Source organism: Lepidochelys olivacea (genome assembly GCF_965140295.1).
Source record: "Lepidochelys olivacea isolate rLepOli2 genome assembly, chromosome: 14".
NCBI lineage: Eukaryota > Metazoa > Chordata > Testudines > Cheloniidae > Lepidochelys > Lepidochelys olivacea.
Window position 1 is genome coordinate 11,217,275 of NC_140424.1, and position 16,579 is coordinate 11,233,853.

A 16,579-nucleotide genomic window follows, 5' to 3' on the forward strand; every position below is an offset into this window, starting at 1 on the left:
TCCATCACAACGCAGCACATTCGAACACAATGTTAAATCCTGCGCGTGCGTGCGCACCCACACAGGTCGAGGGGATGCAGAAATGGTCACAGGAAAGTATCTGACTGGAAAGTGTTTTTACTCTACAAGTACATTTAACTCACAGCAGCTATTTGACCGAGCGTCGGAGCTGTTCAATGTACATCGACAATCGCTTGTTAAATCTCACAAAGAGGTAATGTGCACGTGCTCCACCAACGAGAAGTGCAAACAGGCACCAAAAGAAAAGACGGCTCAGTCAACACGAGCCATACAATGGTGTGTGCGGAGTTCTGGAGTCACTTATTGCACTTATTAGATATTGCTGTGTGTGCACCTATTCTCCAATACCAAAGTTTCATGCAGTGCCATAAATAGATGAACATGGTATTAAATTACGGCAGTGTAGGGGAAATTACAGAGTTCTTGAAGTCTCAGCAAAGAGAGTGTGTATTTAGCAACACCACTGGCTAAGCAGAAGAGGAAGGCAGCTGGAAAAGATGAATAAGGGAACAGAAGAGTCTGCCATGCTTTCTACACTTGTTCTGTAAAGGAAGGAGAGGCAGATGATGCTTCAGGATCAAGGTTTTATAACGTTTAAAGGACTGAAGTTATCATTTTTTAGATTAGTGTTTTTCTCTGCAGCTTCTTTTTCTCCTCTCTCCATATTTATTTCACACTTTCCCCATGCTCTTCTCTATTTCCCACCTATTCTTTTGAGGCAAATTTGTTTTTCTCTGTTTCATCTCTCGCAGTCCTTCCTAAACAGATAGAAACCCAGGTGTGGAATTAGATCCAACGATTTTGTCCAGTGTATGTACTGTAGAATTTGAAAACACAATATATGATAGAAGTATCTATACAAATCAGATTCAGTCCTCTGGTTCCTGGCATGTTGTAAACATTATTACTTTCAATGTAAGAGGGTTTTGCTCTTTGTAGGCAGTTGTAAGAAGGTGAGACTCTCACCCCACTCCACACACACTAGGAATCAGGGGTTCTCAAACTTCATTGCACTGTGACCCTCTTCTGAAAACAAAAATGACTGCACGACCCCAGGAGGGGACACTGAAGCTTGAGCCTGCCCAAGCCCCACCGCTCTGGATGCAGGTGCCAAAGTCCAAGGGCTTCAGCCCTGTCAGGGGGCCTGTAATCTGAGCCCCGCTGCCCAGGGCTGAAGCCTTCAGGCTTCAGCTTCGGCCCTGGGTGGTGAGGCTCAGGCTTTGGCCCCGGGTCCCAGCAAGTCTAAAGCAGCCCTGGTGACCCCATTAAAATGGGGTCACGACCCACTTTGGGATACCGACCCACAGTTTGAGAACCGGTGCACTATGTTACTTTCCAAAACTCACCCCAGGATTTTTCTTTATGTTTAACTTTAATAACAAAGCTAAACTGAGCCTTCTCTTAAGCTGGCCATTCCTAGAGTGTCTGTTTGCAGGACCCATTTAATATTCTTTCCCCCCCATCCTTTTATATCCCTGAGCTGAAGCAAATGAAACTCAGCTGGTCTGCACTACAGGAAGAAGAGAATCAGCAGAAAAGCTTCATCTACGCACGTGGGGTCTTAGGACCTGACACTTGTTCACAACATTAGGTGCGCTATTTTGTAATAAGCTCCAGAATATTCAACAAAATACGGAAGATCAGAGTGAAAAATATAAATGATGCCGCTTATAAAATGCCTTCTCTGAACCAGACTTCAATTAAGCAAGTGCTTGGGCACGATGGGCTGTCAAAAAGGCAATAGATGAACTGAACATAGAGGGGGGAGAAAAGGAAGGTTTTAGAAATGGCAGTATGTAGGTCCCAATGCAGAAAAACACTCAAGTATGTGCTTAATGGGTGTACACGTGCTATCCTGAAGCTCCAAGGATTTTGAATCAGGGACTTAGTGAGGAAGAAAGACGGTGCTGTATCTCTTCTTGAATAGAGTTTGGAAATAGATTCTTCTGCGACATGTTTATCTGAAAGAAGCTTTGACATTCAGAAAAAAAGAGTTGAAAACCTGAGAGTTCATCAAATTTTAAAACTGTGTTTTAGTACTTTTCATGTCCTGACGCATTTAGATTCCTTCAGTAATGTTAAATGAAGCCCTTTGAAGGTGGTACCCCTCTCCGTGATGGGAAGTGAAGCACTTTGAAGACAGACAGCACCTACAGCAATGTGAAGTGCTTTAAAAGGAAGGGCACCTGATGTAAACTCTTTGAACAGGGAACCCCTCAGCACTGTGAAGTGGATAAGGGCAAAGCTTTTTCTCCAGTTATGTCAGGTCCTTAATAAGAGAGGCTCATTTAGCAAGGAGAACTTTTTAAATAGTGGAGACATCAGATCAGAAGCCTTTGAAAAAGGGCATGCAAGTGATAGCAAACAGCTATTCAAGGAACTTTAGGCAGGCATAGTGCAGTCACTTAAGCCAGTCAGGACACCAGCTCTTGCCAAAGTACCAGGACATTTACTGATCACATCCAATCAACACCTTGGTTTTACATCATCCCAAAAGTAGAACCTGCCACTAAAGCTGGGGCACTGGGTCAGCAGCAAGTCTGTTGTACAAGAAGAATGCCTAGCAATTTTGCAGGTATCAACTTCCAAGGAGATGCCAGTTACCTCAAGAGGTTTCTCATACAAATACAGAACAGCATTATTCCTGTTTAGCTGAAGTTGTTAGATATCGGAGAGCAAGTCTACTCCTGAAATGCTACATTGGCGCAGCTGCACCGATGCAGCTGGTCTGGTGAAGACAGTCTGTACTGACCGGAGAGGGCTTTCCCGTCGGCATAATGACTCCACCTCTGCGCGAGGTGGAAGCTGTATCGGCGGGAGATGCTGACCTGCCAACGTAGTGCCAGTGTGGACAGCACTGTAATTTGTGTCGCTCGATGTGTGTCATTTTCACACCCCTGAGTGACGCAAATTACATTGACTTAAGTGGTAATGTAGACCTGCCTCCTGATATCAGATAGTATTAGACAAGAGTTGAAGGCAGCCTCACTGCAGCATAAAACAAAAGATGGACCAGTCTAGAGGCTAGGGGAAGGAACATAAGAGTAATGTCTGAAACACTACATCTGTGGAGGGTGACTAGTTGGCACAATGGCCTGGATTTTCCAAAGGGTTAATGGGACGATTGCTTTTAATTGTAACTGTTATTTATTAAAGGCCTGAGCCAAAAGACCGCTGAAGTCAATGGAAAGACTCCCATTGACTTCAATAGACTTGGATCAAAAGTAAATATGGTACTAAAAATTTACTAGATTCGTTGGTTTAATTCTTCTGGTTAGGAGTCGCTGGAGCCAAGGGGAAGAGTAGAAACAAGAATGTAACACATCAGTAGTGTAGAACAGAGGTTCTCAATCTGTGGTCCGTGGACCATCAGTGGTCTGTGAGCTCCATTCAGGTGGTCTGTGGATAGTTCCCTCTAAGGTGCATGCCTGGGTGGCTGCACATGAGAGAATGAAGGGCCACCCACCTAATTAGTGGAGCCGTGCAGGCGTGGCTCCACTAATTAGGTGCCTGGACCCTGGAGAAGATGCACATGTAAAGTGAGGTGGTGGCCTTGGGGGAAATAGGGGATCAGTGGGAGGGGGCAGTGGGGTGAGAAGAGGGGGTGGGGGGAATTTGGGACTTGCAGGGCTGCAGTGGCCAGAGAAAGAGGTGACTTTCCCCAGCTGCAGGGCTGCAGCTGCCGGGGAGAGATGGCCCTCCTTCCCCGCCTCAGCTCTGTGGCTGCTGTGGTGGGGGAGAGAGGGAGAGACCCCCCTCCTTCCCAGCCCCACCTTGGGAGCTGATGTGGTGGGGGAGAGATGACACATCCATCGCATCAGAAAGGTAAGACTACTGATATTAAAATATGAGTTGTGTGCTTTTATTTATAGAACAAAAAAATGTTAATAATAATTAAGGGTTTTTTTATATTATGCTTTTATCCAATATGCTTTACAATAGTTATCTAATGGTACAAACAACATTTGGAAAGATCACTAAATGGTGTGCTGAGACCCTCAGCAATTTTCAAGTGGTCCGCGAAAAAAAATGTTTGAGAACCATTGGTGTAGAATAATCACCTGTCTGTTTATACAGAACAACCCCTTCACTGCTGCTTTGACTTCCTCAGGCAATTCTAATGCTATATTGAATGATATAAAGTGTGTCCTATGTTGATGGGCTCCTTATTAAAACATGTTGTTATAATCTTAGAAATTATCTGCCCAATGATATCAAATAGGACCTTTTGGTAAGAAGGTCATCAGCTAAGGACTGTGTTGTTCTGATCATATCTACTACTGATTGTACGGTTCAAACAGGCAGCAGGATAAAGGCTGCCTGCATTGAATGTGTGTTTGAAAAATGAACACAGCAATTTGTCGGAAGTGTTATTCTTGCAAGAGTGTGTGCAACAGAAAAAGTGAGGTGGTTTCAGAGATGTGCATCAGGGAAAGCTTCATGTCTCTTGTATCCATCTAACCTTCCAATCCTCTCTCCTGGATTTGAAATTGTACTCAGTATACACACACTGTGCACATACATGATATATAAATAAATAAGAAGAAATATATGCCTATATAAATGAATTGACCGATTAAAAAGCCACAAACATCACTGTCTTTTTGTTGTAGAAGAAAAGAATATACATTTAGCCAACCTTTCTGCCTTTTCTTCAACATTAAGATGAAGGCCATGGTTCTGACTAGTGATTTTGCTTGCCCCATCTGAAAAAACTTTTAAAGGTTTGATTTTCAGAAGACACTGAGAAAGAAGGTATTGAAAAAACAGGCCTCTTTATGATGTCTTAATTTGGACACCCAAACTCAGTAGCCGCTTTTGACCAAGAAGGTGTTGAAACAAAGGATGCCGTATTGGGATTCAAACAACTGAACTAGACAAAAGAATAATTCTGGGAGGCGGTTTTCCAAGGCACAAATGGCAGGGCTGCACTTATCTCCCATTGACTTTCAACTGCCATTCAACTAACTGCTAGTTGCACCTCCCCTTTTGGTCCCTGAATTATATCGGCATCTGTTTATTCACCTATTAAGGAAGGTTGTCCCGATAAAATAAAGCCACACTAGGAAATAGGATAAATTGTTAGCTGAGACCAGCAAAAACTGGCACATCAAAGAGATGAAGTACAATCACTGTAGTGGGTCACATGAGTGCCACATTCTTTTGACCATATTTAACCTTGAATGCAACATATGAGCCTGATAGCAATGTTACAGTTCAAGATGGGGAAAATTATATAGCTTCTTTCGTAAGTATGTTATGTGTTTTTATCCACATAAAATAAACAAAGTAGGCCATATGGACTGGCAGTGTAAACTGCACTGAAGTCAATGGAGTTACACCAGGGATGAATGTGGTGCTTAATTCATGTCACTGCTTTTTGCATTGGCTGTGGAGTGATTATGCTTAGCTTTTTCTGCTCTGCAGAAGACAGTGCCCTTCTGGGAACAGAATACAGAAACAGCAGCTGACAATCAGCCTTACGCAGAATCATGATTCCATTCCAGGCCAATGTACAGAAGCCATATTATTGCTAGAGCTGACAACTAGCAAGATGGGGACACCTGGCAAGGTCAATTTATGCCTTCTTATTTGGCAGCTCCAAACATTTGCTGAGCCAGCTTTGCCCATCTCCAATGAACACATGTTCTTACTTTGCGATCACAAGATACATGGGCAAATTATCCCATGGCGTTAATTGTGCTTTTCACACTTTTTTTTTTTAGAACTAATGTTAAAGACAGCAAGAAATTCAAAATGAAGCAGATGCCCATGGATAACTTTTTGAGCAGAACTCTGTTTGAAAAGCAATGGATATTTTCCTCACTATCCTATTAAAACAGATGTTTTGCCTAATCTGCATTCACTTTACTCACTGTCTTATCTTTGACCTTATCTTTGAAAGCATTCATGGAAGAGAATGCCAGTATTTATCTACCTGCTGTGCTTCCATCTGCCTATGCAGCACACGAATACCCACAAATTATATTTTCTTTGTAAAGCTTTGAATGACAGAAGCATTTCTAATGCTTCATATACATGAAATGATCAGATATTATCTGTTCAGTCTTAGAGTAAACTATAAAGGCATCCTGCATCTGGATATGCTATCCAGTAACAGTGCCATTCGAAAGTACGTTTTTCCCCCTAGAGTTTTCTTACCAGGAATCTTTCTTGGACTCTTCCATCACTACTGTCTTACTCATTTCACCTGTTAGGACAGATGAGATAGGAGTGTGTGTGTCCAAGGCTGAAATAGGGAATGCACTGCCGTGTAACGACTTTAGAAGACAGCTAACAATTTGAAAACATACATCAGAATAATGACTTGCAAACATGTTATGGTACAAATGGTTTTAAAGGGTCAGGAGAAACTGTTGGCACCCTCTCCCAGATCAGCAGACAGATCCTCAGCTAACAGCGGTTGGTTTAGCTTTACTGAGTTGCATGAAGATTCACTGACTGGCATCATCTGAGGATCTGGCCCCAGGTTCTACATGTTCTGAGATGCATTAGGAGAAGATTTGTTGATCATTTTATTAGTCCAATAAATAATTTACTGGGAGTAATTTTTATACAACTGCAACAGAAATGGAGAAAGGAATTATTCTCAAAATTGAGGACTGTCCTGCATTGCTCTGGACAAGTGTCAACCTCATATTTCCCAGAGTTGCAAAAATGAATATGCAAGTATGTCATTACTAGTCATAATCCATTCTCATAACTTGTTTTTAAATCTTGAATAGTTGATCCCTTTGTCAATCGTATTTGTTTCCTACACTTTTGTCAGGGTGGCAACAAGTCCAGAAAGTAGAACCTTTAGTCCTGGAAAGCAGATATTAAAAGTTTAAAGCAGAGGGAGCGCATATATTATTCACAGCAAGATACGCCAAGGTCTGGCTATAGCTTTGTTAAAGCTGTGATACAGGATCAGTGCTAAAGAAGAATGAATATTGTAAACTTTTAGTTCATAGATTCCAAGGCCTTTAGTCATTGTCGTGACTCTCACTGACCCATCTCCACTTTTGCAACATCTTTTTTGAACTGCGGACACAAGAACTGGATGAAATATTCCAGAAGCGGTAGTATTAGCCCTTGTGGCCACAGTGTCGCCCCAAGAGCTCATGTTCACCGTTGATTATCCACCTCAGCCCCCTTTTTCAAAGTCATGGCTTTCCAAGATGGAGGCCCCCAGTCTGTAAGTATGGCCTACATTCTTCGTTCGTAGATGTATACCTTTACATTTAGCCATATTAAAACATTGTTTGCTTGCGGCCATTTTACCAAGCAATTAAGATTACTCTGTGAGTGTGACCTGTACTCTTCATTATTTACCATTCCCCCAATTTTTGGGTCATCTGAAAAATTTATCAGTGATGATTTTATGTTTCCTTCGAGGTCACTGATAAAAATGTTAAATAGCATAGGGACAAGAACTGATGCCTGCAGATCCCCACTAGAAACACACCCACTCGATGAGGATTCCCCATTTATAACGATATTTTGAGACATATCAGTTAGCTAGATTTTAATCCATTGAATGTGTGCCATGTTAATTTTATCTCATTCTAGTTTTTTAATTACATTAAAAACAAACAAAACAAACCCCCCCACAATCCTGGAACATCAGCTGTGATGCTTAACCCACATAACTGGACAACTGGCAGTGTGTAGTGAGCACCCTTATAGATTTCCCAGGACAACTACCTCAAAAAGGGACAAGCCTGGGAAAATCTGGACAGATGGCAATCCTATCAGAAGGACAATCTACAACATGCCACTTTAGTGTCTCAGCCTGAATTCTTGAAAATGGGATTGAATTGATGGAGATTGTATCTGAATGCTAATTTCTGCACCCTGAAAATTTACATTAATTGAATGTTCATGAAATAAATTCAGATTAAGAGCCCTGGAAATGCTCATTGCAAAACAGAGCAACCTACTCACTTATAAAGAAAATCCAAACAAAATTTACAGCAATACAGTGCTGGTGGTAGTTAGGGGGAGAGAACGGTGGGAGTGGGCAAACTTACTATAATATATGTGCTTAAGAAATGAACTCAGTATTAACTAGGGCTGTCTATTAATTGCAGTTAACTCACGCAATTAACTCAAAAAATAATCGTGATTAATCGCTCTTTAAATCGCACTGTTAAACAATAGAATACCAATTGAAAATTAACAACAATTTTTGGATGTTTTTCTACAGTTTCAAATATATTGATTTAAATTACGACACAGAATATAAAGTGTACAAAGCTCACTTTATATTATTTTTATTACAAATATTTGCACTGTAAAAATGATAATAGCATTTTTCAATTCACCTCATACAAGTACTGTAGTGCAGTCTCTTTATCATGAAAGTGCAACTTACAAATGTAGATTTTTGTTTGTTACATAACTGCACTCAAAAACAAAACAATATAAAACTTCAGAGCCTGCAAGTTCACTCAGTCCTACATCTTATACAGCCAACTGCTAAGACAAACAAGCTTGTTTACATTTGCGGGAGATAACACTGCTGGCTTCTTATTTACATCACCTGAAAGTGAGAACAAAGCGTTCGCATGGTACTTTTGTAGCCGGCATTGCAAGGGCATTCATATGCTCCTTCATGCTTTGGCTACCATTCCAGAGGACATGCTTGCATGCTGATGACGCTCGTTAAAAAATAATGGGTTAATTAAATTTTGACTGAACTCCTTGAGGGAAAATAGTATGTCTCCTGCTCTGTTTTACCCACATCCTGCCATGTATTCCATATTATAGCAGTGTCGGATGGTGACCCAGCACATGTTCATTTTAAGAACACTTTCACTACAGATTGACAAAATGCAAAGAAGGTACCTGTCAAGGTTCTTTCCCCACTCTGAACTCTAGGGTACACATGTGGGGACCTGCATGAAAACCTCCTAAGCTTACTTTTACAAGCTTAGATTAAAACTTCCCCAAGGTACAAACTATTTTACCCTTTGTCCTTGGACTTCCACTGCACCACCAAACTTTATCTGGGTTCCTGAGAAAATGTAGTTTGGAAACGTCTTTCCCTCCAAAATCCTCCCAACCCTTGCACCCCACTTCCTGGGGAAGGTTTGGTAAAAATCCTCACCAATTTGCATAGGTGACCACAGACCCAAACCCTTGGATCTTAGAACAATGAAAAAACATTCAGTTTTCTTACAAGAAGACTTTTAATAGAAGTAAAAAAGAATCACCTCTGTAAAATCAGGATGGTAAATACCTTACAGAGAGAATCCCTCTAGGCAAAACCTTAAGTTACAAAAAAGACACACAGACAGGAATATTCATTCTATTCAGCACAGCTATTTTCTCAGCCATTTAAAGAAATCATAATCTAATCTTTGATCGTTCCCCTCTATTCGACATTGGTGAGGCCTCATCTGGAGTACTGTGTCCAGTTTTGGGCCCCACACTTCAAGAAGGATGTGGATTTGGAGAGAGTCCAGTGAAGGGCAACAAAAATGATTAGGGGACTGGAACACATGAGTTATGAGGAGAGGCTGAGGGAACTGGGATTGTTTAGCCTGCAGAAGAGAAGAATGAGGGGGGATTTGATAGCTGCTTTCAACTACCTGAAAGGGGGTTCCAAAGAGGATGGCTCTAGACTGTTCTCAATGGTAGCAGATGACAGAACGAGGAGTAATGGTCTCAAGTTGCAGTGGGGAAGGTTTAGATTGGATATTAGGAAAAACTTTTTCACTAAGAGGGTGGTGAAACACTGGAATGCGTTACCTAGGGAGGTGGTAGAATCTCCTTCCTTAGAGGTTTTTAAGGTCAGGCTTGACAAAGCCCTGGCTGGGATGATTTAACTGGGAATTGGTCCTGCTTTGAGCAGGGGGTTGGACTAGATGACCTTCTGGGGTCCCTTCCAACCCTGATATTCTATGATTCTATTATTCTAACACATACCTAGCTAGATTACTTACTAAGTTCTAAGACTCCATTCCTGTTCGGTCCCCGGCAAAAGCATCATACAGACAGACACAGACCCTTTGTTTTTCTTCCTCCTCCCAGCTTTTGAAAGTATCTTGTCTCCTCATTGGTCATTTTGGTCAGTTGCCAGCGAGGTTACCTTTAGCTTCTTAACCCTTTACAGATTAAAGGATTTTTCCTCTGGCCAGGAGGGATTTTAAAGGCGATTACCCTTCCCTTTATATTTATGACAGTACCAATGTAAGATTTCTAAAGATAGCTACAGCACTTGACCCAAGGGTTAAGAATCTGAAGTGCCTTCCAAAATCTGAGAGGGATGAAGTGTGGTGCATGCTTTCTGAAGTCTTAAAAGAGCAACATTCTGATGCGGAAACTACAGAACCCAAACCATCAAAAAAGAAAATCAACCTTCTGCCGGTGGCATCTGACTCAGATGATGAAAATGAACATGAGTCGGTCTGCACTGCTTTGGATCATTATTGAGTAGAACCCACCATCAGCATGGACACATGTCCTCTGGAATGGTGGTTGAAGCATGAAGGGACGTATGAATCTGGTTCCTCCACCTTCTGAAAAAAAGTTGTCCCCAACACATTCCAATAATTTATTAGATATTTTGTGTGTTTCTGTATTACTTTTCCAGCAGATGTCTGGGTAGATAGTCCCTCATTAAAACCCGGTCTTGTGTTTTGGATATTTCTGTTATTTGTTCAAGAAATTCCTCATCCACCTCCACCTCTTGATTTAGTGGTCTGTAGTAGACCCCCACTATGACATTGCTCCTGTTTTTTTCTCATTTTATTTTCACTCTGAGACTTTCAACTGGTCTGCCTTTGACCCCCTTCTGGACCTCAGGACATGTGTATATATATTTTGATGTGCAATGCTACACTTCCTCCCTTTCTCTTTAAATGCGGCCTACAGGTACAATCAGATGTGGGGTTTTCACTTCCTGTTCTAAACCATTGTATATTTTTGGTTTGTACTGCTGAAAAGCTAACATGCTCAAATCCTGAGGCAACTACATTGCACAGTGATTGCTGTATAAATATGATAGTTGTGATACAAGTTATTATAAAAAGTCAGTTCACATTGGTGTAGTTGGGTAGTAATTTGTCATATGTCCAGTATTGCTCCACAATCTTTGCTCTTGGATGAAAACCAGTTCACTGGGATTTTGAAAAATCGAAGTCCTGATGGGATAGAGTTTTCAAGCAAAACACAAATACTGTGTAAAACAAAAAACATACCATTTTTGTAACTCAACTTTTTGGAGGGAATAGTGGTGGTGGAGTTCAGATGAAAAATGAAGAGTTCTCCACATCCCAGAGAGGAGAAGGAAGGGGACTGATCAGAGAACAGGGTATGCTAGGGAAAGGAAAAGAACCTAAGTGAACAGAAAATAAACAACATGAAAGCATCATCATGATTATCGTTCATCAACATCCAAAAATTTGACATTAGCCTAGTGCCCATGCAAGCCCCATGGGGAGAAGAGGACAGAGGGTGAAGTAAATAATCACTGGTTTGCCTGAATGGAGTACAGATTAAAAAAAAAAAAAAAAGAACATTTTGGTTTTCATCCAGTAGTGGGCAGATTAAAAAGAAAAGCAATCAATATTATAGAAAGGTTACAAGGAGAGGGGTGACATGCCAATACTCCTCCTGCCACTTGAGATGAGTAAGAGAATTATAGATAATTACGTTGGATTTGTTGCCCTAATCCACTAATAAAGGTATTTAGAGAGTTCATTTATTACACTCAGCTACATCATGGGGAAAATATATTTATTCATGGTTTTGGTGCCTATTGTCAATGAAGAATTGCAGGTTAGTATGGCCCTGAAAGATATCAGATGTAGCAGCGTTCACTTCACAAAAAAACTCATAGCAAGCATTGTCCAGCTTGATTCTGATCCTGCAATTTAGAGAATCCCAGTAAAGTCCAAGGGGCTTTGCTTGAATGCAAGGGGGCCTGGGTTGTATAAATTACCTACAGCCATGACGCCTTTCAAACATATCACTATTTAGAAGGCTTACCGTAACTGCAAATACATTTTCAGAATGAACAGATCCAGCAGTCCATCTAGTAAATCTCCCCACAAACCTAAGAACTTACAAGCGGGGGCCAAATCATTACCTTCATGCCTTAGGAGTTTTTGAAGGGGCGGACAGATCCATAACTCTGAATGCAACAGGGAGCGGATCTACTGAGTAAAACGTTACAATTTTACATAGGCTTCTACAGAGCAGAATTACACATTGAGTGAAATCCTGATCCTATAGAAGTCAGGGGGCATCTGGTGATTTACTTCAATGGGGAGAGGATTTCAACCATCACAGCCAGTCAGCGGGAGATCTGGCGCTAGAATTTAAGTCTTTAGCACCCTAACCTGTACTCTTGTCTCTGGACAGTGCAACTTCTAAAGCTCTTTTGCCTAGAAAATGCACACAAGCTCTTGGTTCAAGCATAACTTCTTGCAAAATTGATGCAATTTTTGCAGTAGTGGGAGATTTGGGGCACTACAGGAGTAGAATTTTAAGTCCTAGAAGTCTAGAGGCTTGGATTTGCACAGGACACAAGCTAGGCAAATGTGGAGCTGAAGTTTTTCATCACGTTGTACCTGCTTCTCCAACCTAAGCTGCATTTATGGAACTCCATAAGCAAAATGTGATTAGGTCAGCCTCTAAAGTTGATGGGCAAAATGGTTTAACAACAAAGGTTACTGAATAAAGCTGGCTGGGAAATTATTTGTTTATTTTTCTTTTTGCTGGAAAATGCCATTTATTGAAACAAACTCTTTGTGGGAATGGGTCAATTTCAATATTCTGATTTGAAAAAAAACTGATTTTTTAAAAAATGTTTTGTTTCGAAATCCTGGTTCTAAATAACTTTTCATTTTGTAATGTAAGCTAATCAGAGTAAAAAAATAAATAGTCTAAACTGAAATTAAACAATTTGAAATTATTGAAACAAAATGGTCCAACTGACCTGAACTGAAAATGTTTTCAGATTTTTGGTTCGTGAAAGTTTTTGAGATTTTTTCTTTTCATCTTTATTCAGGATGAAAAAATATTTCAATGTCTTAACATTTTTCCTAGGATGGAAAAATAGTTTCCTACCCGTATCTATTATTAAATAAGTTAGAATGAATGAGGTTTACAATCATGCTTTCCCTGGATTCATGTTGGAATGTGGGAAACCCTAAGCAATAACAAACTGTGGTACAATACAGTTCTTTAAGTATAAGTTCATTGATAGTATAGGTCTTGTTCTCTCATTTAATTATTGGGCTATATTTCTCTGGAGTTTCTTTCCCGATTACAAAAAATGCTCTTAATTATGCAGTCTTTAAAAACTACATTGTTTAAGGAATTATCGATTGTATTTGATTTTGTTTCATTACTATGCTTACTGTAATTTTTTGACATCTTTCACACCACACCATAATTTTTGTACTGCTGTAAATGCTGGGTTGTTTTTTTTTTCATTTCTATAAATACATCTCTACTAATGCTTCCAAATAAGCCATTTAAAAAAAATATTAATTCTCATCCAACAACTGAAAATATTTTCTAGCTCAAGTGGAATGGAAGGCATAAAATGTATTTCCTAACTTTTAAAAATTGATACATACCTAATGTAACAGTCAGTGCAAGTACTTCCACAATACTCATTGTAAAAATTGGCAAAATATCCTTTTTTAAAAAAATATCAAAGTTAAATACACTCATACGTACTCTGTTAGAATTCTCACAATTGAACAATACATCTAATATCGGATAACCACTTTCTAGGCAGTCAAGCAATGCAGCTGCAGAAGGAGTCTGTACAATCTGGAAGGGAAATGAAAATATGTAGCACCCCCATCTTTCTCAGTACTTTCACACTGTTATGTCTATCTGTGGGTTTGGAACTTCAGCCTGTCACTGCAATATCTAAACACCTCCCAGGAAATAAGATTAAATTAGTGTAGGGCCTCTATCCAGCAAAGGATTTATAAATGTGCTTAACCATAAGCACATAAATATTCCCTTTGACTTCAAGGAAACATCAAGTGGACCACTAATTTATTTAACTAAATAAAACTCTTCTTGAAGTCAATTGAATTACACTAGCTGAGAACTTACTAGACCTAAGCAACCAAAGAACAGAGACTTTAGTCTATGGGATCATTCTGACTGAGATTTGGGTGGTGGTGGTAGGGATATCAAAGAGAATATGTTAAACCTCCCTTCAGATTAAATCATTATAAGAGAAACTACATGAAAGGCAGAATTTTTAAGGAGAGAAGAGTTGAAAACTGTGTCGGAAATTAGAAAGGATATCTGAAAATTAGACTTTCATTTCACTTGCTATCAAATAATTGGAGTTATACTTCATTTAGTTACCATCAAAACTGGACTGAACCCTGGAAATTGAGCCTAAGCCTTTGGACTGAGATACATTAAAGGAGTTAATTTCAGTAAAGTACATAGCAATGAGCCATGTGTGACTCTTATTAATTTTGGACCCACTCCTGCTCTGATTGAAATTGATAGAGATATTTTACCATTGAATTCAATGGGAACGAGCCCGAGCCCCTTTCTGGGAGTGCATGAACCAAGTCAAAAGAAAAGAAAACAAACAACAACAACAACAAAAATTGCCCAAAATGGAACCCAAATTTCCCATCTTCTGTTTCACGTTGCTATTATCTGTGCATCCCTGCTGTGACAAACACAGGCATAACTTTGAGACTATTATATCCACTTTGCAAATCTCACCTGCATTTTAAAGATTCAGACCTTGGAAGCATACAAACATCAAAGGCTAAAAATATTGAGATGTGTCAGACAATATGGGCCCACCGAATAGTCACACAACTTTGTATCACTAAGCATTACATGTATGTGTGTATGTGTGTGTGTGTCCATGACTCACTGGGTTGGTCTCCTGTGGAATCTGGAATTTCTGGGGGTTGATTAATGCCAAATCCCATTCCTGGATATGCAGATATCCCACCTTTGACCCCCCCCATCCCCCAGGGAAAAGGGCATTGACTGGTTTTACTTGTTTCAGCTGGTCTGGGAAACAAAGGCCCCTCAACTCTATACAGTGTCAGCTTCAATTGACTGAGGGGCCTCATCATGATCTAACCAACTGACATGAACCTTTAACCAAGGGGCAAACCCTATGCAAAGAGTTGAAGGACTTTGACTTATCAGGCCCCCAGAGAAGATGGCTGATCTCTGGTAAGCTTACTATGCATTTAGACTTATTGTTTTATTATGTGTTTTTGCTGTGGTGCTTTTGTCCTAAAATAAACGTACTGCAGTCGGTAAAAGCTGTCGGGTCACTGCAAGGTATTCAGAGAAGGTAGTCCATATTATTTACTTAGTTTTAATACAGTGTCACATGCAGTAGAAACTGGACACATTTGCCAGATATGAGTAAAAAGGCTACAAACACTGGAAGAAAAGCCCTTGTCCTGGAACAAACAGTATCCAAATGCTTTAACTTCTACATCTGATTGAAACCAGGAAATGCAGGTGTCATAGTCTGGGGGGTGGGGGTTGGGGGGGAGAGTGAAACTGCAGGTGCTGAGCCTGGTCAGACCTGCTGGGGTAATCATAGTGAATTGCAGGGTGACTGCAGCTTAAATCCTCTGTTTAGAGGGAGAGGGGCATGGGTGCCTTCCCAGAGAAAAGAGTGATTTCTAGAGGCCTGAGAACCTAAGGGGTGGGAAAGGGATAGCTCAGTGGTTTGAGCATTGGCCTCCTAAACCCAGGGTTGTGAGTTCAATCTTTGAGGGGGCCATTTAGGGATCTGGGGCAAAAATTGGGGATTGGTCCTGCTTTGAGCAGGGGGTTGGACTAGATGACCTCCTGAGGTCCCTTCTAACCCTGATATTCTATGACTCTAAGGAGGCATCCCTTGAGCAGAACACTGAGTGGGTCAGAGGCACAGTTACCCCAAAAGGATTTCAGGCAAGTAACCTGAAAGATGCACCCTGACAGAGGCAGAGGAAGGACAGTCCTGTGGTTAAGGCACTGGCCTCAGACTTGGGAGACCTTGATTCAATTCTCAGCTCTCCCACAGGTGACTTGGGGAAATCACTTGCTCTCTCACTTGTACAAAGGGTCGGCACGGATACTGCCTGTGTCTGCGTTTTCTATTTAGATGGTAAGTTCCTAAGCTACGTCTACATTTATGGTGTCATGTAGAGTACAGACAGTGTGCTCCGAGCTAGCCCAGGTATAAGCAGCAGTGTAGACGGTGAGCACGGCTTAGGTGAACAGAATAGAGGCCCTACCATGCCTGAACCCCTGGGGTATGTACTCTGTGTGGGCTCTCTCCATGCCGAGCAGTGCCTCCCATGCCTACACTGATTTTTAGCAGGACAGTGTCCCACTGCTGGAACCTTTCGCTGCGGTGCGTATCTACACAGCGCAGCAACAACCTGAATTTCACTGTGGGATGTAGCTCCATGGGTGGTGCCTGTAGTCTACACGCTGCCATAAATGCAGACACAGCCACAGAGGCAGGGACGGTCTCTTAGTATGTGTTCATCCAGTACCAACCACAGTGGGGGCCAGTTTTGGGTGGGACCTCTGTAGG